Source organism: Calidris pugnax, unplaced genomic scaffold, assembly GCF_001431845.1.
Source record: "Calidris pugnax isolate Ruff unplaced genomic scaffold, ASM143184v1 scaffold24, whole genome shotgun sequence".
Taxonomy (NCBI): domain Eukaryota; kingdom Metazoa; phylum Chordata; class Aves; order Charadriiformes; family Scolopacidae; genus Calidris; species Calidris pugnax.
The window spans coordinates 34,954,500-34,969,810 of NW_015090922.1; positions in this window are offsets into that span (position 1 = coordinate 34,954,500).

The window sequence follows — 15,311 nt, forward strand, 5'->3', positions numbered from 1 at the left end:
TGGCACAACACTGCTTCCCGTCACATTTTTGCAACTATTGTGGCAAAGGAAAGCTTTTAAGGATGCATTTAAAATGAGAAAAAGTGGCTGTTTGGGTGTTTACAGGGAGCTGCTCCCTGACACAAACAACAGCATGGAAAAAGTGAGGTTGGGACTATTTGAAAAATGTAAGTGGGATTGATAGCTGGGCATAGTTCACCAATCATGGGAGATCTGGCGTCTCACTACAGGAGCAATGATAGCTCTGGAGGGGACAGGGTGCTGAGAAGGCAATAAATGTGGAGACAAACTGCTGGCGTTTGCTGCTGTCAAGAAGGGGGGGAGCAAAGGGAAGGCAGCACGGGGGGAGACAACAAGCCTGACACAGCAGGCTTCAAAATGGTCTTTGCAGCTGTCTTCTGCAGGATGGCATTTGTCACAGCCAGAGGAAAGGATCTAAAAGAGCACTGATGTGAAGCTTTGTCATTAGACATATATGACAGGCCTTGCTGTAGAAGTGATGCTCCAAAAAGGGCCTGTGAGGCAGTAGGCAGCCCCATCGCAGGTGCCTGGGGAGAGTAGCTGGAAACGATGCCTGAGGAGACACCTGCTTGGCCAAACAGAGGCCCCACATTATCCCAGGCATCACTTTGCATAAAGACAACACCAGATATAGGCCACACATTTCCAAACACAGTCACATGTGGAGCAACACTGCAGCGAGGGACAGTCCAGGAGTGACAGGCCCCAAATTTGTCTGGCAGACAGGGCGAGGAGAGCAGTGACCACAGGGCTCCTCTGCTGGCAGCGAGGAAACTAAGAGCAAAAGTCTGATGATGCTGCCTCTTCCCCAGCATCCAGACCAGCATGTCTGTCTGCCTCAAAGTGATAAAAGTGGGCTTCTTGCCCTTCACAGTTGGTAGGACGTGACTCAGAGACCCCTCATGCAGCCCTGCTGACACCAGGGCTTTGACCCCCGGGGTTTTCCAAGGTGGCTCTGAACCAAACAAAAAAGACAGGTTTTCTTTTAGTGTTTCTTTAGCAGGGAAGGTGAAAATTAATCAACCTTTGATTTTATGGATTTTTTTCTTTAAGAGAAAAAAACAGAAAACCCACTGCTCTGGGCCAGATTCACTGGCGATGTTGCTTAACGTAACTAAGGCACAATGCGTGCAGCTTCCTTCAGCACACTGACCTGTGGTCTCATCTGTCCATAGGACATTGCAGATGAAAGTACCCTTGTAAGTGAAGAAACGATTAGTTGCAGAGTGCCCTTCAAGTAGTTTTTAGCTTCACAATTGCTGTTCTGCAAGTCTGCCTTACCTTGGGACTCTTGCTCCCTGAAGGCAATGCATGTGACGCAGGAGCAGATTTTTTCATTTATTCCCAGAGCTTACAGTGAAGTGACACATTCTGGCTGAAGACTCACGAGATGGGACTTCATGGGCTTGCCAAAAGCCTGAGCTTCCTCTGCCAGGTCGCTGTGAGAGGGATCTGCATCAAGCTCACAGGCTCAGCAGAGAACGTGCCCTGTAAGTAATAAGCCCCGTGGCTCTTGGGCACCAGATGGATGTTCATGGGTGGAGTACTCATAATATTGCAAATTAGTAAGTAAAGAGCCATCCCCTTTTCATCATTACCACCCATCCTGCTCTGGAGTGAAATAAAAACCCCTCCTGCTCTGTAGTTTTAATTAAAAGCTGTGCTGGTACATCATAGGGCATTAAGGATGATTGAGTTCAAACTCCCCTTCCACTAGAAGATTTACAGTGTAGGAAATGGTGAGTTGTATGTCTTCATTCATACATTATGTATGTCTTCATTCAGAATTATCCTTTAGCTCCTTTGCATAGCCAAGTAATGCAGTAATTAGTACGTGCTGTAGTAAAACTTCCCATACCAAGATCCCATATAACTAAAATAGGGGTTTCTAGAAGCTTTAGGTTTGATAGGGGCACTGAAACGATTCCCATGCTCACCTCTTCTTTTTTTTCCAACTCTTCCTACCCACGCGTGAGCTACAGTAAAAGCTTTCCCAAAACCTGTGCTCCAGTTTTTTGTGGATCAGCATGGCAGCTCGTTGTAGAGGGTTTTCTTTGCTTGTTGTACCAGGCAAATAAATACAGCTGGGCCACAGGAGTGCAGGCATGGAAGAGGTACCTTGTGGAAAACTCCTCCAAGGTTTCCAAACTCCATGAACAGCCAGCTTTCCGGTCAGGTGGGTGAAGAGTGTGGTGTTTATGTTGGGAGGAGGAGAGATGAGAGGCTGCAGGTGGGATGGGGAAGGTTTTGCACAGCTGGTGCTAGTCAGACTACCTCCCAGGGATAAGAGAAGTCACATTAGGTGGGGCAGGATGCTGACATGTCCATGAGGCTCTGGAGTGTGTAGGAAGAAAAGAGCCAGAGGGACCTGAGCTGGGTAGTGGTGGTGTTTCAAGCATGAAACTGGGCTGGCCAAGGTCCTGGCTGGATCTGCTGAAGCCCAGGAAGGGTGCAGCTGTGTTTTAGACAGGTGAAGGACTGGCAGAAGAAAAGAAGTCTGTGGATTGCCAACGCAGTGGCGGGCAGCTGGCGAGGTGAGAAATGGAGGAGGTGGGAGATGGAGGAGGTGGTGCTAGTCGAGGATGGCAGGAAGAGGTCTATGTGCTGAGAGCTGCTGCTCCAACTGCACAGCAGGACCAGGCCTTACTTGACAGGACCTAACGTGCTGTTTTGCAAACATTAGGCATCACTGGAGACCTGTGAGAAGCAGTTTGGCTTCTCTGACTCGTCCAACTCATGCTATTAGACTTCAATTTAAGGTCATCCTCTAACCAACAGCATATAATACAGGGACCAGCTGCGCACACAGCCTTTCACCTCTATCAAGCTTTGAGAAAAATCCCCCAAGGACAGGAACAGCAGCACCAGCGTGTGGGTCACCTGAAATACGACTGAATCTAGCACTTGGGGATGCTGCACCTTGTATCATCCTACTCAACTCTAACTTACGTTTGTTGAGAAATCCTTGTTTGTGAGGGGATACTCTACAGTGGCCTGTGATTATTGCCTGTCTGGGGACAGGCAAGAGCAAGGGGAAAGATTTGCCTCAAAATATATAATCAAGAGAACGGTGTAGATTTTTACCTAGGTCTGACTGTAATGAAGTGAGCCCTGGGTCATTTAGCAATTATTATGGTTGATCAATAATAAGCATTTCATGAATTAATGTACCCAGCTCCTACAAAAGGTGAAGATTTTACAGACAGTGACCTTTGCCATATAGCAACAACTCTGATACAACTGTCCCAGTCTTTTCTATCACGGAAGAAATTGGCATTTGTCAAAAGCACAATGAGACATTAGGCTCCTGGTCTGGGTTCAGATACATCAACCCCGTGGTTTCTCAGGAGTTTTTAAAAATAAAAACAAAATGCCTTTACTTAGTTGTAGTCTTCTATTATAAAATGTCATTGTAAGTAGATTACAGATTTTGCTAGAGTTTAACAGTCAATCTTTTCCATATGAGTGCATGCTTTTGGCTGGGAAAACTATTATCTGAATATAATGGCTTTCTTTTCAAGCCAAAAACTAAGTATGGAAGGCACATCCAACTGAAATGAGAAATGCTGCGTTATTTCAGTTTTTGTAAGACTGCTCTTATTTCTGACAGTGGTTTTGCTGAAGACAGTGGTTTTGCAGAAGAGATGCAATCTTTCTTAAATAGACTATAAATAATAGCTAAAAACTGAATTGGAAGCAGAATAAATAGAGACAATTAATTCAACTGAAAAAGGCTAATTTTCATTCTGATTACCCATGCTAGCACACAATCATCACTTAATGCCATTAGGAGACTGTAGGATGAGGAATAAATCATAGAATTCAATTGATAAAATAAATGGTACAATACGCGTGCTGTTCGCTTCAATCTGCCAGTAATTATTCTCTGCTGTGTTACACAAAAATATTCCCTTCCAGTTTGAACACAATTCCCAAGCTCTCATTAGAAATTTCAAGATGTATATGTAGATGATGTGGGTGATGCTCGGTCCTCAGTTCTTCAATATTGTGTCTTTCTGCCTTCACCTCCCAAATGCATACTTGGAAACCCTTCTCAGTTGGCCAGTATGCTCATGCCCTCCCCTTTATGTTCTAAAATATTTTACTGAGGTTATTCCTCTAATTTCAGACAAATCTCGCTGCTTCCCCTCAGCCAGCTAATTTCCCAAGCTAGCCCACAGTTAATTAATTTTTTGTTGTCCTACTGTGCTGGACACATTTCATTCCTGCTAGAGCAAGGGGAAAGATTTGCCTCAAAATATATAATCAAGAGAACGGTGTAGATTTTTACCTAGGTCTGACTGTAATGAAGTGAGCCCTGGGTCATTTAGCAATTATTATGGTTGATCAATAATAAGCATTTCATGAATTAATGTACCCAGCTCCTACAAAAGGTGAAGATTTTACAGACAGTGACCTTTGCCATATAGCAACAACTCTGATACAACTGTCCCAGTCTTTTCTATCACGGAAGAAATTGGCATTTGTCAAAAGCACAATGAGACATTAGGCTCCTGGTCTGGGTTCAGATACATCAACCCCGTGGTTTCTCAGGAGTTTTTAAAAATAAAAACAAAATGCCTTTACTTAGTTGTAGTCTTCTATTATAAAATGTCATTGTAAGTAGATTACAGATTTTGCTAGAGTTTAACAGTCAATCTTTTCCATATGAGTGCATGCTTTTGGCTGGGAAAACTATTATCTGAATATAATGGCTTTCTTTTCAAGCCAAAAACTAAGTATGGAAGGCACATCCAACTGAAATGAGAAATGCTGCGTTATTTCAGTTTTTGTAAGACTGCTCTTATTTCTGACAGTGGTTTTGCTGAAGACAGTGGTTTTGCAGAAGAGATGCAATCTTTCTTAAATAGACTATAAATAATAGCTAAAAACTGAATTGGAAGCAGAATAAATAGAGACAATTAATTCAACTGAAAAAGGCTAATTTTCATTCTGATTACCCATGCTAGCACACAATCATCACTTAATGCCATTAGGAGACTGTAGGATGAGGAATAAATCATAGAATTCAATTGATAAAATAAATGGTACAATACGCGTGCTGTTCGCTTCAATCTGCCAGTAATTATTCTCTGCTGTGTTACACAAAAATATTCCCTTCCAGTTTGAACACAATTCCCAAGCTCTCATTAGAAATTTCAAGATGTATATGTAGATGATGTGGGTGATGCTCGGTCCTCAGTTCTTCAATATTGTGTCTTTCTGCCTTCACCTCCCAAATGCATACTTGGAAACCCTTCTCAGTTGGCCAGTATGCTCATGCCCTCCCCTTTATGTTCTAAAATATTTTACTGAGGTTATTCCTCTAATTTCAGACAAATCTCGCTGCTTCCCCTCAGCCAGCTAATTTCCCAAGCTAGCCCACAGTTAATTAATTTTTTGTTGTCCTACTGTGCTGGACACATTTCATTCCTGCTACCAGATGCCAACCGAAGCTCCCTGTAAGTGGCAGCTGTCATCCAAAATTGGATCTGGAGGAAAGCCCGTGCTGCTCTCTGCTGGGAGGACCTGAAGGTACGTGCCTGTGTTGGTTTCTCACTACAACGCTGATATCCCCTGGAAAGCCATTGCAAGAATGCCTTTTGAACAAAATTCCTCAATTTCATTGCTGCGGTCTTCATTTTCTGCTTCAAACCATCACTGTCTAAAAGCTTTATTTTATTGCGACACTGACCTTCCCCACCCTCACTCATTTCTGTATTTCTGCCCATAGGTCAGGCTAGGCAAAGACCAGACCAGTCCAAAACCTGTCCACACCTCATTGTTTCTGCCATGGCTGAGGTGCAATAGTACTAATATACCCACTTTTCTCATCCTAACTGTTGATGACCAGAGAATGCATCAGAATTTGGAGGAATTTACTTTTAGTGTGATATGAAATTTAAGTAAAATTGTAAATTGAAGTTTAAGTTCAAAACCAATTTATTTGACATTGGCAGCCAGACTATATGAGCATATAAAACTTGTTTTCCTAAGAAACTAGTAAAGATCCAGTTTGAAACTCTCAGTTGGATCAAGCAGTATCGAGAAATCAATTCAAGAAATCATATAAACAACTGTACCTTAAAAAAAAAAAAAAAAAACAAAAAAAAACCACCAAAACATTTCAAACGTTAATTTCTAAACAGCAACAAACTCCTAAAAAAAAAATTACTGTTAGCTGGCTGAAAACTTTTCCAAGCCTGTCTTTCAGTTTATCTCTCATCTTTATAGGCTCTGGGAAGGCATGTTAGTCTCTAGGCGATGAATATGATTTGTTTACTCAAAGAGCTTCCTGAAATCACAACACAGCACTACTGTATGTTATTAAAAGATAAAAAATGTATTACCGTCAGGTGAAGGGTCAATGTCAAATCCTTGTTATATCTGGAAAATTCAGTTTTAAAGCTGAAGCAGCCTTGAAGATGCTCAATTGAAAGCATCATATTCAGCAAAAATATCTCGTGATAACACATTGTTTCCTACGTCTGGGTCCATCTAGTGTTGTCAGGAGAGAAATATCACCCTAACATGCAGCTGCCTGTTGATTTACCTCTCTGGATACTTGTAATAAATTACAAGTTGTACAACAGAAAAAGAAATTTAGAGAAAGACTGTCTTTATAACATGTGTGTCTGAGCGGGAGGAGAGGAGAGCTGGGCTGGCCTGAAAGGGTTTCCTGGAGTCTTTGTCTCTTCCAGACTGCGGGAGGCGTTTCTGCACTGAAGGGAGACTGTTACAATGGAATTGGTACATACTGTATCTCAAAGGGAAGAGGCAATAAAAGTCATTTCTGTCAAATAACTAAGCTGATGTGACTGGATATTTTAAGGAGCAATTCAGCTGGAAATCAGAAGTCTTTTTTACATAACTGCGTTCCAGAAACATTCTTTAAGTTTTTATTTCAGCACTCAATTGTGTCCTGCATACTTGTCTTTTCATGCAGTTTTAGGTGGATACCCCCTTCATAAGGGTTACTGTAATGTATTTTATAGAAACTATGGTTATAGCTTGCATAATTATACTTACCCTGGGCAATTATTTAAAGTATAGAAAGTCTGCTTGAAGTAATTCTATTCACAGTGCCGTGATGAGGGTAAAATAACACAACTGTAACATTTTATTCAGAAACTAAACCCAAATGTCTATTGAATTGACCAGCAGGGGGAGAGGGCGAAAAGCAGAGCAGTGTGTTAGGACCACAAGGGGAAACTGTTCTTACAGCTAAACTGTAGGAATCCATCATGTTGCAATGAGATTCCCAGAGGCAATTTAGGTAACTTTGCTTGATACACATCTCAAAACAGTAATGGTAATAATAAACCACAGAGAAAACAATCTACCCTGTTTCTGACAATTATTCTTTCAATATTGTGGTGACCCCATTAACCAGCCATGTGCATTAGCAAAATCCAACAGTTCAGCTAAGAATAAGAGGAAGAAAAACAATGTTTAAATGGCTTCATTCTATATCTAATAGCCAGTTGAAAAACCTATAAAGTTTTTATCAAGCGTATAGATTCACCTAAATAGACAATGTTCTTACTTATTTTTCCACTACAGAAAAAGATGAGATCCTTAAATCCAAGGCTTTTTCCACAGAGGGCTTGAATTTCTATCACACATCTTAGCTGCTGGAGACTGCTTTTGTATTGACATTTTTCTGACAGCAGAGGATCAAATATTTAAAGTGCCTAATTTATTATTGCTTGCATGCAAACAATTTCTCTCTTCCAGAATGAACAAGTGCAAATAATTACTTATGCATTCCTGACAAAAGAGGCACATGAATTTTTCCCCCCACGTAGCAAGGCCATCAATCCATCAGGTATGTCTTCCGCAGTTGTTCTAAAGGAAATATTAATGTCTTTCAACACCTTGATAAGATAGTGTGTAACATCAGTGGCCTATGATAAACCCTGTTCTGAAGCCATTTTGCTGAGACAGGAGTTCTGCTGAGCTTCCATACAAGCAATACTCGTGGACGTATTTCTGCCACAAGCAGGCATTAACAAATCACGTTTTGTCCCCTGAGAGAGCCGGAGCCCAGTGGAGTTTGCATCACATCCCATCCTTTTTTCAGTCTACTAAGGCATTTCACTCAGGTTGCAGCTCCCAGTTGCTACCACGGTATCACTAGGAGAGACCATGCTCTTGCAGAGCTGCTTGTGGGTTTATTTCAGAGTGTCCCTGTGCAATCTCAACCCCATTTCCATAGTTTTGTGCATTATTGGCAGAGATTCTTTGCTGGTAGACGAGTGTAGAGGTGTAGATTCACAGAGTGTAGATTCATTAATACCAGCCGCAAAGTAGCAACTTGTTAGCTTCAATTCTTTTGGTACATTAAGAAAAGAGTTTTAGATGTTTCTCTCCAAGTGCAGATGTAATAGAGAATATTTCAAATTCTTCGTATTCTACAACAAAAAATTATGAATTCAACAAGAACAGTGTGTCAGTCAATCCAAGTGTGGTCTACATAACATGCCAGACATGGCTGGTTTACCTCCCTATCGTGTTATAATCACTGCTGTTATAAGGAAGGAAAAAATAAGTTTAAAAACTGCAATAAATTAATCAAAGGCCATTGCTGCAAAGCAAAAGAATCAGGAACTTCTTTCAGAGACATGTTCCAGCAATACCACTGCGTAGCCTCTGTGTTTGAGGCACTAGTTTTCATGCCAAGCAAAGCAATTGTTTGTGACCGACCCCAGGAAAATGTACAGACATTTTTTCCCTGTGTTTCAGAGGAAGACTCTGCCATGGTGGCATAAATGCTATACTCTGCTCTGGACCATACACCCCTGGTAGGACCAACTCTGAAAATCACAATTTTCCCCAGGGTAAGTAAAGTTCATCAACTCATGGTGATGTGTGGGCTCTCATACAGCTGCTTTGTGCTTACTGCTGCTCCTTCTGCCCTGCAGCACCTCATACCTTCCACCCATGCCCTGGTCTCTCCTGCCTTCATACCAGGAGGACCCTAGAAGGTCCAGATGGGATCCTATTAGCCCTGCTTTGCTTATTATTCCCACACAGACATTTTGTGTTTTCATTTAGGCTTTCCCTGTGTTTCAGAGGAAGACTCTGCCATGGTGGCATAAATGCTATACTCTGCTCTGGACCATACACCCCTGGTAGGACCAACTCTGAAAATCACAATTTTCCCCAGGGTAAGTAAAGTTCATCAACTCATGGTGATGTGTGGGCTCTCATACAGCTGCTTTGTGCTTACTGCTGCTCCTTCTGCCCTGCAGCACCTCATACCTTCCACCCATGCCCTGGTCTCTCCTGCCTTCATACCAGGAGGACCCTAGAAGGTCCAGATGGGATCCTATTAGCCCTGCTTTGCTTATTATTCCCAAATCTCCAGTGTCTGTACCCTTACTAGGCTCTGCCTCTTCCTCTAGAGCAGTCTGCTTCCTCCCTGGTCTCCTATCCTATCACTTTTTTATAGTTCCTGTCAACCTGACTTTCTTCAGACCCTGCCATATTCAGGTTTCATCTCCAGTTCCACAGGCTGGTGCTGGCTTCCCAGCCCCAGCTATTTCTCCTTCAGCCCCAAAAGGGTTGAACCAATAATTTTCCACCAAACAAACTTTGATAAACATTTGCTGAAGTGAACAGACTAGCTTTAGCAAATTACATTATTTTCACTGATTCCCTCAGCATTCCTCACTTTTGAGCACCAAGAAGAGTGACTAAGGCTCATTCTGAAGTCCAGGAACCCTCCATTCACCAGAGATCCTGCTTCCAAGTGTAAAATGCTCTGTCCCCTCCTCCACCCCACAGCTTTGCACAGCCCTAGCAATGGGTCTAAGCTGGGCCCAGTGGGAAAATCTGCTTTTTGTCCTCTTTAATAATTGCTCCATACAGCCGTGTCCTTTCAGTCACCAAGCCGTAAAATTGCTTTTGTTATTTATGTTATAAAAGCACCTTGAGTGCAGCCTCAGCAGAGCTTTCTGTGCTAGGTGGTTGGGGTTTTTTCCTTTTGCCTTTGTCTCACAATTTATTGATTGAAGTCCTTGTACAGATGATTAACATCCCAGGACTACTGACTGTGGAAAAGTTGCATTTCCCTCTTTCTCCAGGCAAGGAGGTCAAAGAAGTGGCTTGTGTATTTATCCCTGAAAATGGCAAATGTTTTGGCCATCTCAGTACCCTTTTGTAGTGAGCTACAAACCTCAGACTCCTGAACTGACTGACAAGGACACAAAAAGAGCCCCAGTCCCTCCCCCAGTGCCACTGCCACAGAGGTGAGTGCTTGTTGTTCTGATCCATCTACAAATCCCAATCCCATAGTCCTTTGGACTATACAAATACAAACTAAAAATTGTTCATTAAACAAGATGAATCAAACCTTTCCTTTGATTTGTTGTTGGATTAGTATTGCTGAAGACAGCAGGGCTGTGGTGGTACAGTTTCGATAGCCTGTGTTGCCTAGGTCTTGTCCTTTCATCAGCAGTGCTATTCTTGATGCAAACAATTCACATGCGTATTTCAAGCTTTCAGTTTAAAACAGTGTTTACCATTCAGCAGTCTGAATTCAACAGAAAAATTGCTGCTGCCTTTCCAGCTGTCAGTCAGATCAGAAGAGCATCACTCTCCTTTCTAGCAAACTCTCCCGTGAGACTTTTTCAAACCCAAAGAGTATCTCAAGGATTTGGCTGGACAAATAATGCAGTAATGCTATTTATTCTCATTTCACAAATGTATTGAATATGATAGACATATCTTAATTAGGATTAAGCATTTTAGAGTTTCTATTACAAACAACGAGTATTTTCAGAAAGAAAAATATATAAAACATTTACTTTCTTCTATTGAATTTCACCCTCTTGAGAGGAGGATATCCACACAAATGAAATTTTTGCATTCATTGCTCAAAAGTCTTTTGGCAGTTCAAGCACTTCCAGATGCCACCAAGGATGAAATATGCTTGGAGGTCAGGCTTGGAGGTTAGAATTTTTTAAAACTCCAGTGAGATTTGCAGTGTGAATTGAAATCCTGATATTTAAGGTGTTGAGAACATCAAAATGTGTGACTGCAAGTGTACTTGCTGGTTTGTACTGCATGGTTCACATCCATTACTGTCTTCAAGATTTTGTTTTCGTACAATGCACAGAACTTCTCAGCTACCTGTAAGTCTATGTCTTAACCATCCCTGAAGGTTTCAGATTTTTCCTTGGTCTAGGTGATGAATAAAATAGTATGCTGAAGGGAAAATGGGCTCTGGCCATCCTGTGAGCATTCTCTTTTATTCTAGATAATAGGGCTGGGTTCAGTAAAGCATCTGAGTATTACCTGCTCTTTCAAAAGACCAACAAAGCTCAACACAGGGAATTTGAGAGTCCTTGACCTAAAGAACTCTAAAGACCTGATCTATAAAAAAGGAAGTGCTGGGCTGTTAGAGTGAACAGGAAAACTGCTGGTAGTAACAACAGCAAAAATTCACGCCCTACCTGCCCTTTAAGATAGACTATTTGGTGTGTAAAGTCTTCATGGAGCCACTGGGCTGAGAAAGGCAAGGGGAGAAAAGAAAAAAACCCCAAACAAACAAGAAGGAAACTGTAGTCCATGTTGGGTATAATGACTATTTGTTTTCATATTTTGCCTCCACTTTTGTCTAACCACTAAACTGACCTGAAGCAATGTCTCACGTGGCCTTCATCTTTTAGGATTAGGGGTAGCGTGATCTCGTGAATGCCCTTTTTGCTGCAAAAGTTTCTCTCCTAAACCTCTGTGCTTTCTCTCTCCTAAGCATTTAAAGGGCTTTTTGAAGTTTTGGTGACCTTGTGCTATTCCCAGGTCTTCAAAACGATATGAATTGATGGACAGTGAAAAGGCCGTACTATGGGGGTGTGATTTAATTTCAGAGATCTGGTGTTATTGCAGCAGTTAAGCACAAATAGCAACACTGAAGTCCCCCTCACCTCCCTCCTCATAAAGCAACAGCTGTGACTTCAGAAACACCCAGCTCCAGATATTAATTTAAGTTTGAGGATTTTCATTTCAACTAATTGCATGAGCAGTGTGCCAGGGTACTGTCTACATTTCTGAGCTCCATCCATTTAATTTCTTCATTCTTAGCACTAATCCATGTGAATAGCAGATGACATGCAGACCTAGCAGTAGCCTTGTTGCTCCAGTTGTTTCTATTTAATCTTTCATGAAAACCAGCCTTGGAGTAAAGTTTTCAGCATTTCTCATCTTCTCAGCTTGAACTAGCTCTTCATCGTTTCCCCTCTAGCATCAACAAAGATTTTACAGGAAAAAAAGAAACAACAGAAAATCAAAGGACTGCATTAACCTACCTCAGAACAAAAGGGATAGTTGATGGAGAAGGGCATGCCACCAGTGGCGTGACTTTCCTCTGCTCCAAGAGAAATACTTGCATTGTTGGTCTCCAGAGACTTCACTGGCACTGGCACTGGAGGAAATGAAAATTGCTAAATTCTATGAAAATACACCTGGAAATTCAGTAATTATTTCTTACTCTATTTTCCTCTGTGCAAATAATAATGGCTGCCAACGTATATTACAATAAAAATGGTCTGACAGATTGCAGGTGATGCGGTGGAAGTTCACAAGAGTCAATGACTTTGTTAAGCTGTGGCACTGATACAAAACCCACTTTTCCATGTCTTTGGGCATTTTGGCCTTTCTTTTGCTGCCTTTCAAAATACAGACTTGCGTTTAGATGTGTTGGTTTGTTATTGAGGGATTTTTTCTTAATCAATGGCACAGATTGAAAAGGATGTCACTGCTGATCATATTCTAATTCTCTGGACTGGGCTCTTTGAAAGAGCTCGCATATCCAGCTTCTTAAAGCTGAACTTTGGCCTTACAGTGTTTCCATCCATCACTGGGACTTACCTAAGCAGAGCCCCGAGCTGCAACTGCCACTCTCCTGTTGGCAGCACAGTCCTGTCATCAAGTCACTGTACTTAAAAGACTTTAAAGCAATCAGTAGATTTTGCTTGTATAGATATCAAATGTCCCTTGGAAAAAGAAAATAAGATTCAACTCTGCTTTGTAATTATCCAGAGAATATGAGCTCTTAAGCCTAAAACCAAATCCTTCCCAGCCACTAAGAATACATTTCTTATAAAGACTGAAGTAAATCAAAGTTAAAATTTAGTGTACTTATAGCTAGCGATGGATTCCCCAAAATAGTTGAAATCACATACATTTCTACTTTTGAAAAAATTTATTTTTTGTTATTGTGTTACTTAGCTGTGTATCAGCAGCACTGAGATGCTTTGTGACATTCACAAAACTCCAGAGGGAAGGTATCTTTCTCGTGGCTTCATTTTAGCTACTCATATGAGAGACTTCACTGATTTGTTTGCTGTTCTTCATTGTACTGAATATGAGCATCTAAGTCTGTTTTCCAAATCCCCTGTGATATAGCTCTGACCAAGCTAGCTCTGCTTAGCATGTTGCAGGGGGAGGGGGAGGCTGACTGCTCTTACAGCTTTTTTTAATGCAAATATGCAAATGACCTTCAGTTTGTCCTCCTTCAAGTGCCTCGAAGCATAGCATGAATTTTCCCCAATATTTAGACTGCTAATACCACCACTTTCTCCAAATCTCTAATTAGCATTTGCTTCTGTGCTGGTGCCTGCTGGAATTAATTGATATTTCTTAGACGCTGAAGGGCAGGAACATATGGTGCCCACCTTGCATGCTGCGCTGATCTGTATAAAACCCTGCTGCTGTAACTGCTGAGTCAGTTCTTGCCTTTCCTGCGTGATGGCAGTAGCTCCAAGATTGACAAGTAGAGAAGGTGAAAACATTTAACCTAGTGTTAGAGTGCTCTGGCTACAGCTGCATTAGAGCCATATTGCCCAATGGAAAGTTATTTGTAGAGACAAAAATTCAGACTTTCAGACTATACCCAAGTCAGGAATGTTGCTTTGGATTAAGTCAATTCTGGGCTGAATCCCAGTACATGGATGAAGCACATTGCACGTGTTGACGGAGCACATCTTTTTGTTTAGTTTTGACTTGAAGGAAACCAGTTCCTGCACTCCAAGGCTGCTCCATGATGCCCAGCAAGCAGTTGCTTAGCTCTACTAAGTTTATCAAAGTGGTAAGCAGGAAAAGTTGGGAGATAATAAATGTAAGCTCACCCTATACGTGCCAAACTTCTCATCTGTAGCAGCATGCCCATGTGTGATCTAATATCCGTTTCATTTCCCTACAGATGTCCAAACTGTGAATTTTTAATTCATGCCCTGGCTTTGAAATGATCTCCAAAGGTCCCTTCCAACCCCTACAATTCTGTCATTTTGTGATTTTCTTTGGCAAGAAAATGTGGGTGTGATGAGGGCTGCTAATGCCAAGCTCCAAGCCTGTAGATGCAGTGCAGATGTAAACAAGGCTGTTTGGCTTTCTAAGACTGACGTAATCTTAAAAGAATATCCCAGCAACCTTTGTGGCCTCTTTCAATCGTAAGCCACATACAAGTCTCCATATGACACACATGGACATCGTGCTGTAAAACGTTGCCTGTAGTAGGCTGTGAAGCAGCCAGCCAATTCTCTACCAATGGCCAAAGCACACAGGGGTTTGGTGACTTCAGTGCTCTTGTTTGCAGTTGTTGTGACTTGGACTTTTCTTCAAGCAGCAATATAAGCAAGCAGCTCAGCAACTGCTCGGTGCTGGCTTTCACACTGACAGTGCAGAATGCCAATTCAAACAAAAAAAAAAAGTGGCTTACCTGGAGCCCATAAAATAAAATACAGTCATAGCACAGCAGAACATACTGCCCTTGTTTTGGCATGGAGACCTTTGGCATGGAGCCCATGGCAGAAGGTCTGGTCATACACAACTCGCTGGGGTTGGGGTCTGGGTTCCATGTAAGCTTGAGTGAGGCTGTGATTCCAAACTCTCCTGTGAGTTTCTCAGTGACTGGGGACCATGAGTAAGTCCTGCCCAGCAGCCTTGACCTTAACTTACTGGGGCCTCTCCCAAAAAGCATGCCTCCCAGCTGCTCAGGAGTCCAGCCCTGGGGAATATCTTGTCCTGTTTTCCATGTTTTGAGGAGAAAGAAGAAGGTATGGTGGCTGTGTATAGAAGGCAAACACTGTCTGACGCTGCATGTGGGCAGTGAGGTGTGAGGAGACGGGTCACAGGGCTTGGAGGCAGGGACAGGTTCCCAGAACTGCCGGACCATTTTTATTCCTGCCCCAAGACAGCTACACACAAGGTCTGAGCTGCTCAAAGTACTGCTCCCCATGTCTGACAGGGGCCAGGCACCACTTCTGCGTTGCACTGACCCACACCAC